This window comes from Rhipicephalus microplus, chromosome 5 (assembly GCF_043290135.1).
Source record: "Rhipicephalus microplus isolate Deutch F79 chromosome 5, USDA_Rmic, whole genome shotgun sequence".
NCBI classification, from domain to species: Eukaryota; Metazoa; Arthropoda; class Arachnida; order Ixodida; family Ixodidae; genus Rhipicephalus; species Rhipicephalus microplus.
In genome coordinates, this window is record NC_134704.1 from 126,769,114 (window position 1) to 126,788,697 (window position 19,584).

Below are 19,584 nucleotides of genomic sequence, written 5' to 3' on the forward strand. Positions count from 1 at the left end.
CATATTTTTTCACGCAAGTATAATGCAGCAGAGTGGCGCAGTGGAAGCGTGCTGGGCCCATAACCCAGAGGTCCTTGGATCGAAACCACGCTGTGCTAATTTTATTTTCTTTTGCATTAGTGCGCACTTTCTTACTTCACATTTTCCCAAGTATCTGGAGTGCAGCAGAGTGGCGTAGTGGGAGTGTGCTGGGCCCATAACCCAGAGGTCAGTGGATTGAAACCTCGCTCTGATAATTTTATTTTCTTTTTCATTAGTGCGCACTTTCTAACTGCACATTTTTCCACGTAACTGGAGTTCAGCAGAGTGGCGCAGTGGACGGGTGCTGAGCCCATAACCCAGAGGTCCGTGGATCGAAACCACGCTCTGGTAATTTTATATACTTTTGGATTAGTGCGCAGTTTCTTACTGCATATTCTCCCACGTAACTAGAGTGCAGCAGAGAGGCGCAGTGGAAGCGTGCTAGGCACATAACCCACATGTCAATGGATCGAAACGACGCTCTGCTAATTTTAAATTCTTTTGCATTGGTGCGCATTTTCTTACTGCACATTTTCTCACGTAACTAGAACGCAGCAGGGCGACACAGTGGAAGCGTGCAGGGCCCATTACCCAGAGGTCTGTGGATCGAAACCACGCTGCACCTATTTTGTTTTCTTTTGCAATATTGCGCACTTTGTAACTGCATATTTTTCCACGTCACTAAAGTGCGGATGAGTGGCACAGTGGAAGCGTGCTGATCCCATATTCCAGAGTTCCGTGGATCGAAACCACACTCTGCTAATTTTATATTCTTTTGCTATATAGCGCAGTTTTTTACTGCACATTTTTTCACGTAACTAGAGTGTAGCAGAGTGACGAAGTAAAAGCGTGCTGGGCCCATAACCCAGAAATCCGTGGATCGAAACCACGCTCTGCTAATTTGATATTCTTTTTGCATTACTGCGCACTTTCTTACTGCAAGTTTCCCACATGACTAGAATGCAGCAGAGTGGCGCAGTGAAAGCGTGCTGGGCCCATAACCCAGGTGTCCGTGGATCGAAACCACGCTCTGCTAATTTTATTTTCTTTTGCATAAGCGCGCAGTTTCTTACTGCACATTTTCCCACGTAACTAGAACGCAGCAGGGCGACACAGTGGAAGCGTGCAGGGCCCATTACCCAGAGGTCTGTGGATCGAAACCACGCTGCACCTATTTTGTTTTCTTTTGCAATATTGCGCACTTTGTAACTGCATATTTTTCCACGTCACTAAAGTGCGGCAGAGTGGCACAGTGGAAGCGTGCTGATCCCATATTCCAGAGTTCCGTGGATCGAAACCACACTCTGCTAATTTTATATTCTTTTGCTATATAGCGCAGTTTTTTACTGCACATTTTTTCACGTAACTAGAGTGTAGCAGAGTGACGAAGTAAAAGCGTGCTGGGCCCATAACCCAGAAATCCGTGGATCGAAACCACGCTCTGCTAATTTGATATTCTTTTTGCATTACTGCGCACTTTCTTACTGCACTTTTTCCCACGTAACTAAAATGCAGGAGAGTGCCGCAGTGGAAGCGTGCTGGGCCCATAACCCAGATGTCCGTGGATTGAAAACATGCTCCTAGAGCTTTATTTTCTTTTGCAGTAGTGCGCACTTTCCTACTGCACGTTTTCCCACGTGACCAGAGTGCAGCAGAGTGGCGCAGTTGAGGCGTGGTGAGCCCATAACCCAGAGGTCCGTGGATCGAAACCACGCTCTGCTAGTTTTGTATTCTTTTGCATTACTGCACAGTTTTTTACTGCACATTTTCTCGCGTAACCGGAGTGCAGCAGTGTGGCGCAGTGGATGTGTGCTGGGCCCATAATTCAGAGGTCTGCGGATCGCAAAAACGCTGTGCTACTTTCATTTTATTTTGCATTAGTGCGCACTTTCTTACTGGTCATTTCCACAAGTATCTGGAGTGCAGCAGAGTGGCGCAGTGGGTGTTTGCTGGGCCCATAACCAAGAGGTCCGTGGATCAAAACCACGCTCTGGTAACGCAACAAATACTGCTGAATTCAACTCCGGTTGATATTGTACCCAACATTAAAACACTAGGAGTGGTCTTCCAGGAAAACCTGTCTTGGAACGAGCACATCGACACAATATACAATGTGCAGTAAGAAAGTGCGCACTAACGCAAAAGAAAATAAAATTAGCAGAGCGTGGTTTTGATCCACGGATCTCTGAGTTATGGGCCCAGCACGCTTTCACTGCGTCACCCTGCTGCAATCAGGTTACGTGAGAAAATGTGCAGTAAAAACTGCGCAAAAATGCAAAAGTATATAAAGTTATCAGAGCGTGGTTTTGATCCACAGACCTTGGGGATATGGGCCCAGCACACACCCACTGCGCCACTCTGCTGCACTCCAGATTCTTGTGAGAATGAGCAGTAAGAAAGTGCGCACTAATGCAAAATAAAATAAAATTAGCACAGCGTTTTTTCGATCCACAGATCTCTGAAATATGGGCCCAGCACGCTTCTAATGTGCCTCTCTGCTGCATTTAAATACGTGGGAAAATGTGCAGTAAGAAACTGCGCACTAATGCAAGAAAATATAAAATTTGCAGAGCGCGGTTTCAATCCACGGAACTCTCGAATATGGGCCCAGCACACTTGCACTTCGCCACTCTGCTACACTCTAGTTACGTGAATAAATGTGCAGTAAAAAACGGCGCTATAATGCAAAAGAATATAAAATTAGCAGAGTGGTTTCGATCCACGGAACTCTGAAATATGGGCTCAGCACGCTTCCACTGCACCACTCGCTGCATTGTAGTTACCTGAAAAAATGTGCAGAAAGAAAGTGCGAACTAACACAAAAGAAAATAAAATTAGCAGAGCGTGGTTTTGATCCACGGATCTCTGGGTTATGGGCCCAGCGCGCTTCTAATGTGCCACTCTGTTGCATTCTAAATGCGTGGGAAAATGTGCAGTAAAAAACTGTGCACTAATGCAAAAGAATACAAAATTAGCAGAGCGTGGTTTAGATCCACGGACCTCTGGGTTATGGGCCCAGCACGCTTCTACTGCACCACTCTTCTGCACTCTTATTACATGAGAAAATGTGCCGTCAGAAACTGCGCACTAATGCAAAAGAACATAAAAAAGTAGAGCGTGGTTTTGATCCACAGGCCTATGGGTTATAGACCTAGCACGCTTCTAATGCGCCACTCTGCTGCATTCTACTTACGTAGAAAAATGGTCAGTATGAAAGTACGCACTAATGCAAAAGAAAGTAAAATTTGCAGAGTGTGGTTTCGATGCATGGACCTCTGTGTTATGGGCCAAGCACGCTTCCACTAAGTCACCCTGCTGCACTCAAGTTACGTAAGAAAATGTGCAGTAAGTAAGAAAATAAAATTAGCACAGCGTGGTTTCCATCCACAGACCTCTGAATTAGAGGCCCGGCACGCTTCTACTGCGCCACCCTGCTGCACTATAGTTACGTGGAAGAATATGCAGTAAGGAGCTGCGCACTAATGCATAAGAATATAAAATTACCAGAGCGTGGTTTTGATCCACGGACCTTTTGATTATGGGCCCAGCACACACCCACTGCGCCACTCTGCTGCACTCCAAACACCTGTGAAAATGAGCAGTAAGAAAGTGCGCACTAATGCAAAATAAAATGAAATTAGGACAGCGTTTTTTTGATCCACAGACCTCTGGATTATGGGCCCAGCACGCTTCCACTGCACCACCCTGCTGAAATCCGGTTACGCGAGAAAATGTGCAGTAAGAATGTGTGCAGTAATGCAAAAGAATATAAAACTAGCAGAGCGTGGTTTCGATCCACGGACCTCTGGGTTATGGGCCCAGCACGCTTTCACTTCGCCACTCTGCTACACTCTAGTTACGTGAAAAAATGTGCAGTAAAATACTGCGCTATGATGCAAAAGAATATAAAATTAGCAGAGTGTGGTTTTGATCCACGGAACTCTGGAATATGGGCTCAGCACGCTTCCACTGTGCCACTCTGCCACAGTTTAGTGCCATGGAAAAACATGCAGTTACAAAGTGCGCAATATTGCAAAAAAACAAACAAAACTAGTACAGCATGGCTTCGATCCACAGACCTCTGGGTAATGGGCCAAGCACGCTTCACTGCATCATTCTGCTGCGTTCTAGTTTCGTGGTAAAATGTACACTAAGAAAGTGCGCACTAATGCAAAATAAAATAAATTTAGCAGAGCATGGTTTCGCTTCACGGAACTCTGGGTTATGGGCCCAGCACGCTTCCACTGCGCCACTCTGCTGCATTATAGTGACGTGAGAAAATATGCAGTAAGGAACTGCGCACTAATGCAAAAGAACAAAAAATTAACAGAGCGTGGTTTCAATCCACGGACCTCTGGGTTATGGGCTCAGCACGCTTCCACTGCGCCACTCTGCTGAACTCTAGTTACGTGAAAAAATGTGCGGTAAGAAAGTGCGCACCAATGAAAAATAAAATAAAATTATCGAAGCGAGGTTTCGATCCACGGACCTCTGGAATAGAATATAGGCCAAGCACGCTTCCACATCGCCACCCTGTTGCACTCTGGTAACGTAAGAAAACATGCAGTAAGAAACTGTGCACTAATGCAAAAGAATATAAAATTACCAGAGCATGGTTTGAATTCAAGGACCTCTTGGTTATGAGCACAGCACGCTCCCACTTCATCACTCTGCTGCAATGTAGTTCCTTGATAAAATGTACACTAAGAAAGTGCACACTAATGCAAAATAAAATAAATTTAGCAGAGCATGGTTTCGCTTCACGGAACTCTGGGTTATGGGCCCAGCACGCTTAAACTGCGCCACTCTGCTGCATTCTAGTTACGTGAGAAAATATGCAGTAAGGAACTGCGCAATAATGCAAAAGAACATATAATTAACAGAGCGTGGTTTTGATCCACGGGCCTCTTAGTTATGGGCGCAGCACGCTTTTACTGCACCACTATTCTGCATTGTAGTTACGTGAAAAAATTTGCAGAAAGAAAGTGCGCACTAACGCAAAAGAAAACAAAATTAGCAGAGCGTGGTTTTGATCCACGGACCTCCGGGTTATGGGCCCAGCGCGCTTCTAATGTGCGAATCTGCTGCATTCTAAATGCGCGGGAAAATGCGCAGTAAGAAACTGCGCACTAATGCAAAAGAATATAAAGTTAGCAGAGCGTGGTTTAGATCCACGGACCTCTGGGTTATGGACCCAGCTCACTTCCACTGTACCACTCTGCTGCACTCTAGTTACGTGAAAAAATGTGCAGTAAGAAACTGCGCACTGAAGCAAAAGAATGTAAAATTAGCAGAGCGTGGTTTCGATCCACGGAACTCTGGAATATGGGCCAAGCATGCTTCCACTGTGCCACTCTGCCGCACTCCAGTTACGTGGAAAAATATGCAGGAAGGAACTGCGCACTAATACATAAGTATATAAAATTATCAGAGCGCGGTTTTTATCCACGGACCTCTGGGTTATGGGCCAAGCACACACCCTCTGCGCCACTGTGCTGCACACCGGATTCTTGTGAAAATGACCAGTAAGAAAGTGTGCACTAATTCAAAAGAGAATAAAATTAGCACAACGTTTTTTCTATCCCCAGACCTCTGGATTATGGGCCCAGCACGCTTCCACTGCGCTACCCTGCTGCACTCCGGTTACGTGAGAAAATGTGCAGTGAGAAACTGCGCACTAATGCAAAAGAATATAAAATTAGCAGAGCGTGGTTTAGATCCACGGACCTCTGGGTTATAGGCCCAGCACGCTTCTAATGCACCACCCTGCTGCATTGTAGTTACGAGAAAAAATGTGCAGAAAGAAAGTGCGCGCTAACGCAAAAGAAAATAAATTTAGCAGAGCGTGGTTTCGATCAGCGGAGCTCTGGGTTATGGGCCCAGCACGCTTCCACTGCACCACTCTGCTGCACTCTAGTCACGTGAAAAAATGTGCAGTAACAAGGTGCGCACTGTGGCAAAATTTTATAAAATTAGTACAGCTTGGTTTCGATCCACGGACCTCTGGGTTATAGGCCCAGCACGCTTCCACTGCGCCACTCTGCTGCATTCTAGTTACGTGAGAAAATATGCAGTAAGGAACTGCGCACTAATGCAAAAGAATATATAAATAACAGAGCGTGGTTTTGATCCACGGGTTTCTTAGTTATGGGCGCAGCACGCTTTTACTGCACAACTATTCTGCATTGTAGTTACGTGAAAAAATTTGCAGAAAGAAAGTGCGCACTAACGCAAAAGAAAACAAAATTAGCAGAGCGTGGTTTTGATCCACGGACCTCCGGGTTATGGGCCCAGCGCGCTTCTAATGTGCGAATCTGCTGCATTCTAGTTACGTGGGAAAATGGGCAGTAAGAAAGTGCACACCAATGCAAAAGAATATAAAATTAGCAGAGCAAGGTTTAGATTCACGGACCTCTGGGTTATGGGCACAGCACGCTTTCACTGCACCACTCTGCTGCAATCTAGTTTCGTGAGAAAGTGTACACTAAGAAAGTGCACACTAATGCAAAATAAAATAAATTTAGCAGAGCATGGTTTCGCTCCACGGAACTCTGGTTTATGGGTCCAGCACGCTCCCACTGCGCCATTCTGCTGCATTCTAGTCACATGCGAAAATATGCAGAAAGGAACTGCGCACTATTGCAAAAGAACATAAAATTAGCAGAGCGTGGTTTTGATCCACGGGCTTCTGAAATATGGGCCCAGCACGCTTCTACTGCACCACTCTGCTGCATTGTAGTTACATAAAAAAATGTGCAGAAAGAAAGTGCGCACTAAAGCAAAAGAAAATAAAATTAGCAGAGCGTGGTTTTGATCCACGGACCTCTGGGTTATGGGCCCAGCGCGCTTCTAATGTGCCAATCTGCTGCATTCTAAATGCGTGGGAAAATCTGCAGTAAGAAATTGTGCGCTAATGCAAAAGAATATAAAATTAGCAGAGCGTGGTTTAGATCCACGTACCTCTGGCTTATGGGCCCAGCTCACTTCCACTGCACCACTCTGCTGCACTCTAGTTAAGTGAAAAAATATGCTGTAAGAAACTGCGCACTAAAGCAAAAGAACATAAAATTAGTGGAGCGTGGTTTTGATCCACGGGCCTCTTAGTTATAGACCTAGCACGCTTCCATTTCGCCACTCTGCTGCATTCTAGTTACGTAAAAAATTGGTCAGAAAGAAAGTACGCACTAATGCAAAAGAAAATAAAATTAGAGGAGCGTGGTTTATATCCACGGACCTCTGGGTTATGGGCCCAGCACGCTTTCACTGCGCCACTCTGCTGCATTCTAGGTACGTGAAAAAGCCTGCAGTAAGAAATTGCGCACCAATGCAAAGGAATGTAAAGTTAACAGAGCGTAGTTTCAATCCACAGACCTCTGGGTTATGGGCCAAGCACGCTTCCACTGCACCACTCTTCTGCACTCTTATTACGTGAGAAAACATGCAGAAAGAAACTGTGCGCTAATGCAAAAGAATAAAAATTAGCAGAGCATGGTTTAGATTCACGGAACTCTTGGTTATGGGCACAGCACACACCCACTGCGCCACTCTGCTGCACTCTGGTAACGTGAGAAAACATGCAGAAAGAAACTGTGCACTAATGCAAAAGAATATAAAATTAGCAGAGCATGGTTTAGATTCACGGACCTCTTGGTTATGGGCACAGCACGCTTTCACTGCACCAATCTGCTGCATTCTAGTTATATGCGAAAATATGCAGAAAGGAACTGCGCTATAATGCAAAAGAACATAAAATTAGCAGAGCGTGGTTTTGATCCACGGGCCTCTGAATTATGGGCCCAGAACGCTTCTACTGCACCACTCTGCTGCATTGTAGTTACATGAAAAAATGTGCAGAAAGAAACTGCGCACTAACGCAAAAGAAAATAAAATTAGCAGAGCGTGGTTTTGATCCACGGACATTTGGGTTATGGGCCCAGCGCGCTTCTAATGTGCCACTCTGCTGCATTCTAAATGCGTGGGAAAATGTGCAGTTAGAAATTGTGCACTAATGCAAAAGAGTATAAAATTAGCAGAGCGTGGTTTAGATACACGGACATCTGGGTTATGGGCCCAGCTCACTTCCACTGCACCACTATGCTGCACTCTAGTTACGTGAAAAAATATGCAGTAAGAAACTGCGCACTAAAGCAAAAGAACATAAAATTAGTGGAGCGTGGTTTTGATCCACGAGCCTCTGGGTTATAGACCTAGCACGCTTCCATTGCGCCACTCTGCTGCAAACTAGTTACATGGAAAAATGGTCAGAAAGAAAGTACGCACTAATGCAAAAGAAAATGAAATTAGCGAAGCGTGGTTTATATCCACGGACCTCTGGGTTATGGGCCCAACACGCTTCCACTGCGCCACTCTGCTGCATTCTAGGTACGTGAAAAAGTCTGCAGTAAGAAATGGCGCACCAATGCAAAAGAATATAAAATTAGCAGAGCGTGATTTCGATCCACGGACCTCTGGGTTATGGGCCTAGCACGCTTCCACTGCGCCACTCTGCTACACTCTAGTTACGTGAAAAAAAGTGCAGTTAGAATGTGCGCACTAATGCAATAGAAAATAAAATTATCAGAGCGTGGTTTCGATCCACGGACCTCTAGAATATAGTCCCAGCACGCTTACACTGCGCCACCCTGCTGCAATCTAGTTACGTGGGAAAATGTGCAGTAAGAAACTGCGCAATAAAGCAAAAGAACAAAAAATTATTAGAGCGTGGTTTGATCCATTGGCCTCTGGGTTATAGACCTAGCACGCTTCCATTGCGCCACTCTGCTGCATTCTAGTTACGTGGAAAAATGTGCAGAAAGGAAGTACGCACCAATGCAAAAAAAAAAATAAACTTAGCAGAGCGTGGTTTCGATCCACAGACCTCTGGGTTAAGGGTCCATCACGCTTTCGGTGGGCCTCTCTGCTGCACTCTACTTACGTGAAAAAATATGCAGTAAGAAAGTGCGCACTAATGCAAAAGAAAACAAAATGTACAGCGTGGTTTCGATCCACGGACCTCTGGGTTAAGGGCCAAGCACGCTTCCACTGCGTCACCCTGCCGCACTCAGGTTACGTGAGAAAATGTGCAGTAAAAATTTGCGCACTGATGCAAAATGATATAGAATTACCAGAGCGTGGTTTAGATTCACGGACCTCTGGGTTATGGGCTAAGCACGCTTCCACTGCACCACGCTGCTGCATTCAAGTTACGTGGGAAAATGTGCACTAAGAAAGTGCACACCTATGCGAAATAAATTAAATTTAGCAGAGCGTGGTTTCGCTCCACGGAACTCTGGGATATGGGTCCAGCACGCTTCCACTGCACCACTTCTCTGCACTATTATTATGTGAGAAAGGTGCAGTAAGAAACTGTGCACTAATGCAAAAGAATATAAAATTAGCAGAGCGTGCTTTCGATCAACGGAACTCTGGATTATGGGCCCATCATGCTTCCACTGTGCCACTCTGCCGCACTGTAGTTACGTGGAAAAATATGCAGTAAGGAACTGCGCACTAATGCAAAAGATAATAAAATTAGCAGAGCGTGGTTTTTATCCAAGGACCTCTTGGTTATGGGCCCAGCACGCTTACACTGTGCCACTCTGCTGCACTTTAGTTAAGTGGAAAAATATGCAGCAAGAATGTGCGCACTAATTCAAAAGAAAACAAAAATAGTTCAGTGTGGTTTTAATCCACGGACCTCTGGGTGATAGGCTTAGCACGCTTCCAGTTCGCCACTCTGCTGCTCTCTAGTTTCGTGGGAAACCGTGGAGTAAGAAGGTGCGCACTAATGCAAAAGAATATAAAATTTGTGAAGCATGGTTTCGATCTATGGACTTCTGGGTTGTGGGCCCAGCACGCTTCCACTGCGCCACTCTACTGCACCCAAGTTGTGTGGGAAATGGTGCTCTAAGAAAGTGCGCACTAATCTAACTGTAAATAAAGTTAGCACAGTGTGGATTTGATCTACGGACCTCTGGGTCATGGGCCAAGCACGCTTCCACTGCGCCACCTTACTGCACTCTGGTTAAGTGAGAAAATGTGCAGTAAGAAAGCACGCACCACTGCAGAAGAAAATATAGTTCTAGGAGCATGCTTTCGATCCACGGACCTCTGGGTTATGGGCCCAGCACGCTTCCACTGCGCCACTCTGCTGCATTCTACTCGTGTGGAAAATTTGCAGTAAGAAAGTGCGCAGTAATGCAAAAAGAATATCAAATTAGGAGAGCGTGGTTTTGATCTACGGACCTCTCAGTTATGGGCCAAGCACGCTTCCACTGCGCAACTCTGCTGCACTCTAGTTACGTGAGTAAATACGCAGTAAGAAACTGCGCACATATGCAAAAGAAAATAAAATTAACAGAGCATGGTTTCGATCCACGGACACCTGGGTTATAGGCCCAGCACGCTTCCACTGCGCCAGTCTGCGGCATTCTAGTCATGTGGGAAATTTGCAGTAAGAAAGTGCGCAGTAATGCAAAAAGAATATCAAATTAGCAGAGCGCGGTTTCGATCCACGGACCTCTGGGTTATGGGCCCAGCACGCTTCCACTGCGCCCCTCTGCTGCACTCTAGTTACGTGAGAAAATGTGCAGTAAGAAACTGTGCACTTGTGCAAAAGAAAATAAAATTAGCAGAGCGTGGTTTTGATCCACGGACACCTGGGTTATGGGAGCAGCACGCTTCCACTGCGCCCTTCTGCTGTATTCTAGTTCGGTGAGAAAATGTGCCGTAAGAAAGTGTGCACTAATGCACAAGAATATAAAATTAGCAAATCGTGGTTTCTATCCAAGATCTTCTGGGTTACAGGCCCAGCACGCTTCCACTGCGCCACTCTGCTGCTCTATTTATGTGGGAAAATGTGCAGTAAGATAGTGCGCACTAATCTAACTGAAAATAAAACTAGCACAGTGTGGATTTGATCCACGGACCTCTGATTCATGGGCAAAGCAGCTTCCACTATGCCACTCTGCTGCACTGTCGTTACGTGGAAAAATGTGCAGTAAAAATATGCGCACTAATGCAAAAGAATATAAAATTAGCAGAGCGTGGTTTTGATCCACGGAACTCTGAATTATGGGACCAGCACGCTTCCACTACGCCAATCTGCTGCACACAAGTTACGTGAGAAAATCTGCAGTAAGACACTGCGCACTAATGCAAAGGATATGAAAAGCAGGGCGCTGTTTTGATCCGCGGACTTCTTTGTTATGGGCCAAGCACTCTTTCACTGCGCCACTGTGCCACAGTCTAGTTACGTGGGAAAACGTGCAGTAAGAAAGTGCGCACTACTGCAAAAGAAAATAAAGTTATCAGGGCGTGGTTTTGATCCACGGACCTCTTGGATATGGTCCCAGCACACTTCCACTGCGCCACTCTGCTGCTTACTAGTTACGTGGGAAAATGTGCAGTAGCAAAAAGCACAACAATGCAAAAGAATACAAAAATAGCACAGCGTGGTTTCGATCCACGAACCTCTGGGCTATGGGCCTAGCACGCTTCCACTGCGCCACTCTGCTGCATTGTAGTTACGTCGGAAAATATGCATTAAGAAAGTGCGCACTAATGTAAAAGAATAATAAATTAGCAGAGCGTGGTATCTATCCACGAACCTCTGGGTTAAGGGCCCAGCACGCTTCCACTGCACAACTCTGCTGATTCTAGTTGCGTGGGAAAATGTGCAATGAGAAAGTTCGCACTTATGCAACAGGAAATAAAATTAGCATAGCGTGCTTTCGATACACGGACGTCTGGGTTATAGGCCAAGCACGCTTCCAGTGTGCCGCTCTGCTGTATTCTAGTTAGGTGAGAAAATGTGCCGTAAGAAAGTGAGCACTAGTGCACAAGAATAATAAATTAGCAGAGCGTGGTTTCGATCTGCGGACCTCGGGGGGGGTGGGCCAAGCACGCTTCCACTGCGCCGCTCTGCTGTATTCTAGTTAGGTGAGAAAATGTGCCGTAAGAAAGTGTGCCCTAATGCAAAAACAATACAATTTGCAGAGCGTGGTTTCGATCCACGGACCTCCGGGTTATGGGCCCACCAAGCTTCCACTGCGCCACTCTGCTGCACTCTAGTTACGTGAGAAAATTCGCAGTAAGAAACTACGCGCTAATGCAAAAGATTACAAAATTACCAAAGCATGGTTTCTATCCACGGACCTCTGGGTTATGGGCCCAGCACGCATTCACTGCGCCACTCTGCTGCATTGTAGTTACGTGGGAAAATGTGCATTAGGAATGTGCGCACTAATGCACAAGAATATAAAATTAGCAGAGCGCGGTTTCGATCTATGGACCTCTGGGTTGTGGGCCCAGCACGCTTCCACTGCGCCACTCTACTGCACCCAAGTTATGTGGGAAAATGTGCAGTAAGAAAGTGCACACGAATACAAAGGATATAAAATTAGCAGAGCGTGTTTTCGATCCACGGATCGCTGGGTTATGGGCCCAGCACGCTTCCACTAGGCCACTGTGCTGCACTGTCGTTACGTGAGAAATGGCGCAGTAAGAAACTGCGCACTTACGCAAAAGAAAATAAAATTTGCAGAGCGTAGTTTCGACCCACGGACAACTAGGTTATGGGCCCAGCAGGCTTCCACTGCGCCACCTTGCTGCACTCTGGTTACGTGAGAAAATTTGCAGTAAGAAACTGCGCACTAATGCTAAAGACTATAAAATTAACAGAGCGTGGTTTAGATTCACGGACCTCTGGAATTTAGGCCCAGCACGTTTTCACTGCAACACTCTGTGGAACTCTAGTTACGTGAGAAAATTTGCAGTAAGAAACTGCGCACTAATTCAAAAGAATACAGAATTACGAAAGCGTGGTTTCAAGCCACGGACCTATGTTTTATGGGCCCAGCACACTTCCACTACGCCACTCTGCTGCACTGTAGTTGTGTGAGAAAATGGGCGGTAAGAAAGTGCACACTACTGCAAAAGATAATAAAATTAGCAGAGCGTGGTTTTGATTCATGGACCTCTTCGTTATTGGCCCAGCACGCTTCCACTGTGCCACTCTACTGCACTCTAGTTAAGTGGAAAAAATGTGCAGCAAGAAAGTGCACAATATTGCAAAGAAAACAAACATGGTTCAGCGTGGTTTTTATTCACGGACCTCTGGGTTATGGGCCCAGCAAGTTTCCACTGCGCCACTATGCTGCTCTCGAGTTTCGTGGGAAAACGTGTAGTAAGAAGGTGCACACTAATCTAAGTGAAATTAAAATTAGCACAGTGTGGATTTGATCCACGGACCTCTGGGTCATGGGCCTAGCACGCTTCAACTGCGCCACCTTACTGCACTCTGGTTACGTGAGTAAATGTGCAGTAAGAAACTGCGCCCTAATGCTAAAGAACATAAAATTAGCAGAGCGAGGTTTAGATCAACGGACCTCTAGGTTATGGGCCCAGCACGCTTTCACAGCGCCCCTCAGCTGCACTCTAATTACGTGGGAAAACGTGCAGTAAGAAAGTGCGCACTACTGCAGAAGGAAATATAGTTCTTGGAGCGTGCTTTCGATCCACGGACCTCTGGGTTATGGGACAAGCACGCTTCCACTGCGCCACTCTGCTGCATTTTTGTTACGTGGGAAAATGTGCAGTAAGAAAGTGCACACCAATGCAAAAGAATATAAAATTAGCAGAGCGTGGTTTCGATCCACCGACCTCTTGGCTATGGGCCTAGCACGCACCGACTGCGCCACTCTGCCGCACTATGGTTAAGTGAAACAATTGGCAGCAAGAAAGTGCGCACTAATGCAAAAGAATAATAAAGTAGCAGAGCGTGGTTTCGCTCCACGGAACTCGGTTATGGGCCCAGCGCGCGTCCACTGCGCCACTCTTCTCCACTCTAGTTACGTGAGAAAATGTGCCGTAAGGAAGTGTACACTAATGTACAAGAATATAAAATTATCAGAGCGCGATTCGGTCCACCGACATCTGGGTTATGGGCCCAGCACGCTTTCACTGCGCCACTCTGCTGCACTCTAGTTACGTGAGAAATTGTGCAGTAACAACCTGCGCAATAATCCAAAGGATATAAAACTAGCAGAGCGTGCTTTCGATCCATGAACCACTGGGTTATGGGCCCAGCACCATTACACTGCGCCACTCTGCTGCATTCTAGGTACGAGGGAAATATGCAGTAAGAAAGTGCACACTAATACAAAATAAAATATAATTAGCAGAGCGTGGTTTCAATTCACGGACCTCTGGGTTAAGGGCCCATCACGCTTTCGGTGGGCCACACTGCTGCACTCTAGTTGCATGAGAAAATGTGCAGTAAGGAAGTGTGCACTGATGCAGAAGATTATAAAATAAGCAGAGCATGGTTACGACCCAAAGAACTCTGGAATATGGGCTCAGCACGCTTCCACTGTTCCATTCTGCTGCGTTCTAGTTACGTGAGAAAATGTGCAGTGAGAAACTGCGCCCTAATGCAAAAAAATAAATTTAGCAGAGCGTAGTTTCACTCCACAGACCTCTGGGTTATGGGCCCAGCACGCTTCCACTGCACCACTCTTGTGCACTCTTAATACGTGAGGAAATGTGCCGTAAGAATCTGCGCACTAATGCAAAGGAATATAAAATTAGCAGAGCAAGGTTTCGGTCCACGGACCTCTGGGTCTTAGGCCCAGCACGCTCCCACTGCGCCACTCTGCATCACTCTAGTTACGTGAGAAAATGTGCAGTAAGAAAGTATGCACTAATGCAAAAGAAAATAAAATGAGCAGAGCATGGTTTTGATCCACGGACCTCTGGGTTATGGGCCTAGTACGCTTCCACTGCGCCACCCTGCTCAATTTTAGTTACGTGGGAAATTGTGCAGTAAGAAAGTGCGCACCAATGCAAAAGGATATAAATTTAGCAAAGCGTGGTTTCGATCCACGGAACTCTGGGTTATGGGCCCAGCACGCTTCCACTGCGCCACTCTGCTGCACTCCACTTACGTGAGAAAATGTGCAGTAAGAAACTGCGCACTAATGCAGAAGAATAATAAATTAGCAGAGCGTGGTTTCGATCCACGGACCTCTGGGTTATGGGCCCAGCACGCTTCCACTACGCCACTCTGCTGCACTGTCGTTATGTGGAAAAATGTGCAGTAAACTATGTGGACTAATGCAAAAGAATATAAAATTAGCAGAGTGTGGTTTTGATCCACGGGTCTCTGGGTTATGGCCCAGCACGCTTCCACTGCACCACTCTGCTGCACTCTAGTTACGTGGGAAAATGTGCAGTAAGACAGTACGCACTTATTCAAAAGAATAAAAAATTAGAAGAGCGTGGTTTCGATCCACGGACCTCTGGGTTATGGGCCCAGCACGCTTGCACTGCGCCACTCTGCTGCATTATAGTCAGGTGGGAAATTTGCAGTAAGAAAGTGCGCACTAATGCAAAAAGAATATAAAATTAGCAGAGCGTGGTTTCGATCCACGGACCTCTGGTTGCTGGGCCAAGCACGCTTACACTGCGCCCCTCTGCTGCACTCTAGTTACGTGAAAAAATGGGCAGTAAGAAAGTGCACACTATTGCAAATGAAAATAAAGTTTGCAGGGCGTGGTTTCGATTCACGGACCTCTGGGTTATGGGCCCAGCACGCTGCCACTGCAACACTCTGTGGCCCTCTAGTTACGTGACAAACTGTACAGTAAGAAACTGTGCACTAATTGTGCAGTAAGAAACTGTGCAGTAAGAAACTGTGCACTAACTGTGCACTAAGAAACTGTGCACTAAAAAACTATACAATTTGCAGAGCGTGGTTTTGATCCACGGACATCTGGGTTATGGCCCAAGAACGCTTCCACCACGCAACTCTGCTGCACTTTATTTACGTGGGAAAATGTGTAGTAAGAAAGTACGCACTAATGCAAAAGAAAATAAAAATAGCAGAGCGTGGTTTCCATCCAAGAACCTCTGTGTTACGGGTTCAGCACGCTTTCATTGCACCACTCTGCTGCACTATAGTTATGTGGAAAAATGTGCAGTAAGAATGTGCGCACTAATGCAAAAGAAAATGAAATTAGCAGAGCGTAGTTTTGATCCACGGACCTCTTGGTAATGGGCCCAGCCCGCTTTCACTGCACCACTCTGCTGCATTCTATTTAGGTGGCAAAATGTGCAGCAAGAAAGTGCGCACTAATGCAAAAGAAAATAAAATTAGCAGAGCGTGATTTCGATCCACGAACCTCTGCGTTATGCTCCCAGCACGCTTCCACTGCGCCACTCTGCTGCATTCTAGTCATGTGGGAAATTTGCAGTAAGAAAGTGCGCAGTAATGCAAAAAGTATATCAAATTGGCTGAGCGTGGTTTCGATCCACGGACCTCTGGGTTAGGGGCCAAGCACGCCTCTACTGGGCCACTCTGCTGCACTCTATTTACGTGGCAAAACGTGCAGTAGGAAAGTGCACACTACTGCAAAAAAATAAAGCTATAGGAGCGTGCTTTCGATCCACGGACCTCTGGGTTATGGGCCCAGCACGCTTCCACTGCGCCACTCTGCTGCATTTTAGTTATGTGGGAAAATGTGCAGTCAGAAAGTGCGCACCAATGTAAAAATTTATACAATTAGGAGAGCGTGGTTTCGATCCACGGACCTCTGGGTTATGGGCCCAGCACGCTTCCACTGCGCCACTCCGCTGCACTTTAGTTACGTGGGAAAATGTGCATTAAGAAAGTGCGCACTAATGCAAAAGAATATAAATTAGCAGAGCGTGGTATCTATCAACGGACCTCTGGGTTATGGGCCCAGCACGCTTCCACTGCGCAACCTTGCTGCACTGTGGGTTCGTGAGAAAATGTGCAGTTAGATACTGCGCAGTTAGGAACTGCGCACTAATGCTAAAGGATATAAAATTAGCAGAGCGTGGTTTAGATCCATGGACCTCTGGAATATCGGCCCAGCACGCTTCAACTGCAACACTCTGCGGCACTCTAATTACGTGAGAAATTGTGCAGTAAGAAACTACACACAATGCAAAAAAATAAAATTAGCAGAGCGTGGTTTCTATCCAAGAACTTCTGGCTTACGGGCCCAGCACGCTTCCACTGCGCCACTCTGCTGCACTATAGTTGTGTGGGAAAATGTGCAGTAAGAAAGTGCGCACTAATGCAAAAGAATAGGTAATTACCAGAGCGTGGTTCTGATTCACAGACCTCTGAGTTATGGGCCCAGCACGCTTCCACTGCACCCCTCTGTTGCATTCTATTTACGTAGGAAAATGTGCAGTAAGAAAGTGCGCACTAATGCAAAAGAAAATAAAATTAGCAGAGCGTGGTTTCGATCCACGCACCTGTGGGTTATGGGCCCAGCACGCTTCCACTGCGCCACTCTGCTGCATTCTAGTCCTGTGGGAAATTTGCAGTAAGAAAGTGCGCAGTAATGAAAAAAGAATATCAAAATAGCAGGGCGTGGTTTCGATCCACGGACCTCTGGGTTATAGGCCAAGCACGCTTCCACTGCGCCCCTCTGCGGCACTCTAGTTACGTGAAAAAATGGGCAGTAAGAAAGTGCTCACTGTAGCAAATGAAAATAAAGTTAGCCGGGCGTGGTTTCGATCCACGAACCTCTGGGTTATGGCCCAGCACGCTTCCACTGCGCCACTCTGCTGCACTGTAGTTACGTGGAAAAATGCGCAGTAATAAAGTTCGCACTAATGCAAAAGAAAATAAAATTAGCAGAGCGTGGTTTCGATCCACGGACCTCTGGGTTCCGGGCCCAGCAGGCTTCCACTGTGCCACTCTGCTGCACTATAAATATTTGGGAAAATGTGCAGTAAGAAAGTGCGCACTAATGCAAAAGAATATATAATTAGCAGAGCGTGGTTTTGATCCATGGACCGCTGGGTTATGGCCTCAGCAAACTCCCACTACGCCAGTCTACTGCTTTGTAGTAATGTGGGAAAATGGGCAGTAAGAATGTGCGCACTAATGCAAAAGAAAATAGAATTAGCAGAGCGTGCTTTCGATCCACGGACCTCTGAGTTATGGGCCCACCACGCTTCCATTGCGCCACCTTGCTGCACTCTGGCTACGTGAGAAAATGTGCAGTAAGAAACTGCGCACTAGTACTAAAAAATATAAATTTAGCAGAGCATGGTTTAGGTTCACGGACCTCTGGAATATAGGCCCAGCACGCTTTCACTGCAACACTCTGCGGCACTCTAGTTACGTGAGAAATTGTGCAGTAAGAAACTGCGCACTAATGCAAAAAACAATACAATTTGCAGTGCGTGGTTTCCATCCACGGACCTCCGGGTTATGGTGCCACGACGCTTCCACTGCGCCATTCTGCTGCACTCTAGTTACGTGACAAAATTTGCAGTAAGAAACTGCGCACTAACGCAAAAGAATACAAAACTACCAAAGCGTGGTTTCTATCCACGGACCTATGTGTAATGGGCCCAGCACGCTTAAACTGTGCCACTCTGCTGCACTCTAGTTAAGTGGAAAAGTGTGCAGTAAGAAAGTCGACAATAATGCAAAGAAAATAAAATTAGCAGGGAATTGGTTTTGATCTAAGGACCTCTGTGTTACGGGCCCAGCACGCTTCCACTGCGTCACTCTGCTGCACTATAGTTACGTGAGAAAATGTGCAGTAAGAAACTGCGCACTAATGCAAAGGATATAAAATTGGCAGAGCGTGGTTTCGATCCATGGACCGCTGGGATATGGCCTCAGCAAACTCTCACTACGCCACTCTGCTGCACTGTAGTTGCGTGCGAAAATGGGCAGTAAGAAAGTGCGCAATAATGCAAAAGAAAATAGAACTATCAGAGCGTGGTTTCGATCCATAGACTTCTGGGTTATGGGCCCAGCACGCTTCCACTGCGCCACCTTGCTGCACTCTGGTAACGTGAGAAAATGTGCAGTAAGAAACTGCGCACTAATGCAAAAGAATAATAAATTAGCAGAGCGCGGTTTTGATCCACGGACTTCTTGATTATGGGCCAAGCACTCTTTCACTGCGCCACTGTGCCACCCTCTAGTTAAGCGGGAAAACGTGCAGTAAAAAAGTGCGCACAATTGCAAAAAAATGAAGTTATCAGGGCGTAGTTTCGATCCACGGACCTCTTGGATATGGTCCCAGCAAACTTCCACTGCACCACTCTGCGGCATTCTAGATACGTGGGAAAATTTGCAGTAGGAAAAAGCACACCACTGCAAAAGAATATAAAATTAGCAGAGCGTGGTTTCAATTCACGGACCTCTAGGCTATGGGCCTAGCACGCACCCACTGCGCCACTCTTCTGCACTATAGTTAAGTAAAAAAATGAGCGGTAAGAAGGTGCGCACTATTGCAAATGAAAATAAAGTTTGCAGGGCGTGGTTTCGATTCACGGACCTCTGGGTTATGGGCCAAGCACGCTGCCACTGCAACACTCTGTGGCCCTCTAGTTACGTGACAAACTGTACAGTAAGAAACTGTGCACTAATTGTGCAGTAAGAAACTGTGCAGTAAGAAACTGTGCACTAACTGTGCACTAAGAAACTGTGCACTAAAAAACTATACAATTTGCAGAGCGTGGTTTTGATCCACGGACATCTGGGTTATGGCCCAAGAACGCTTC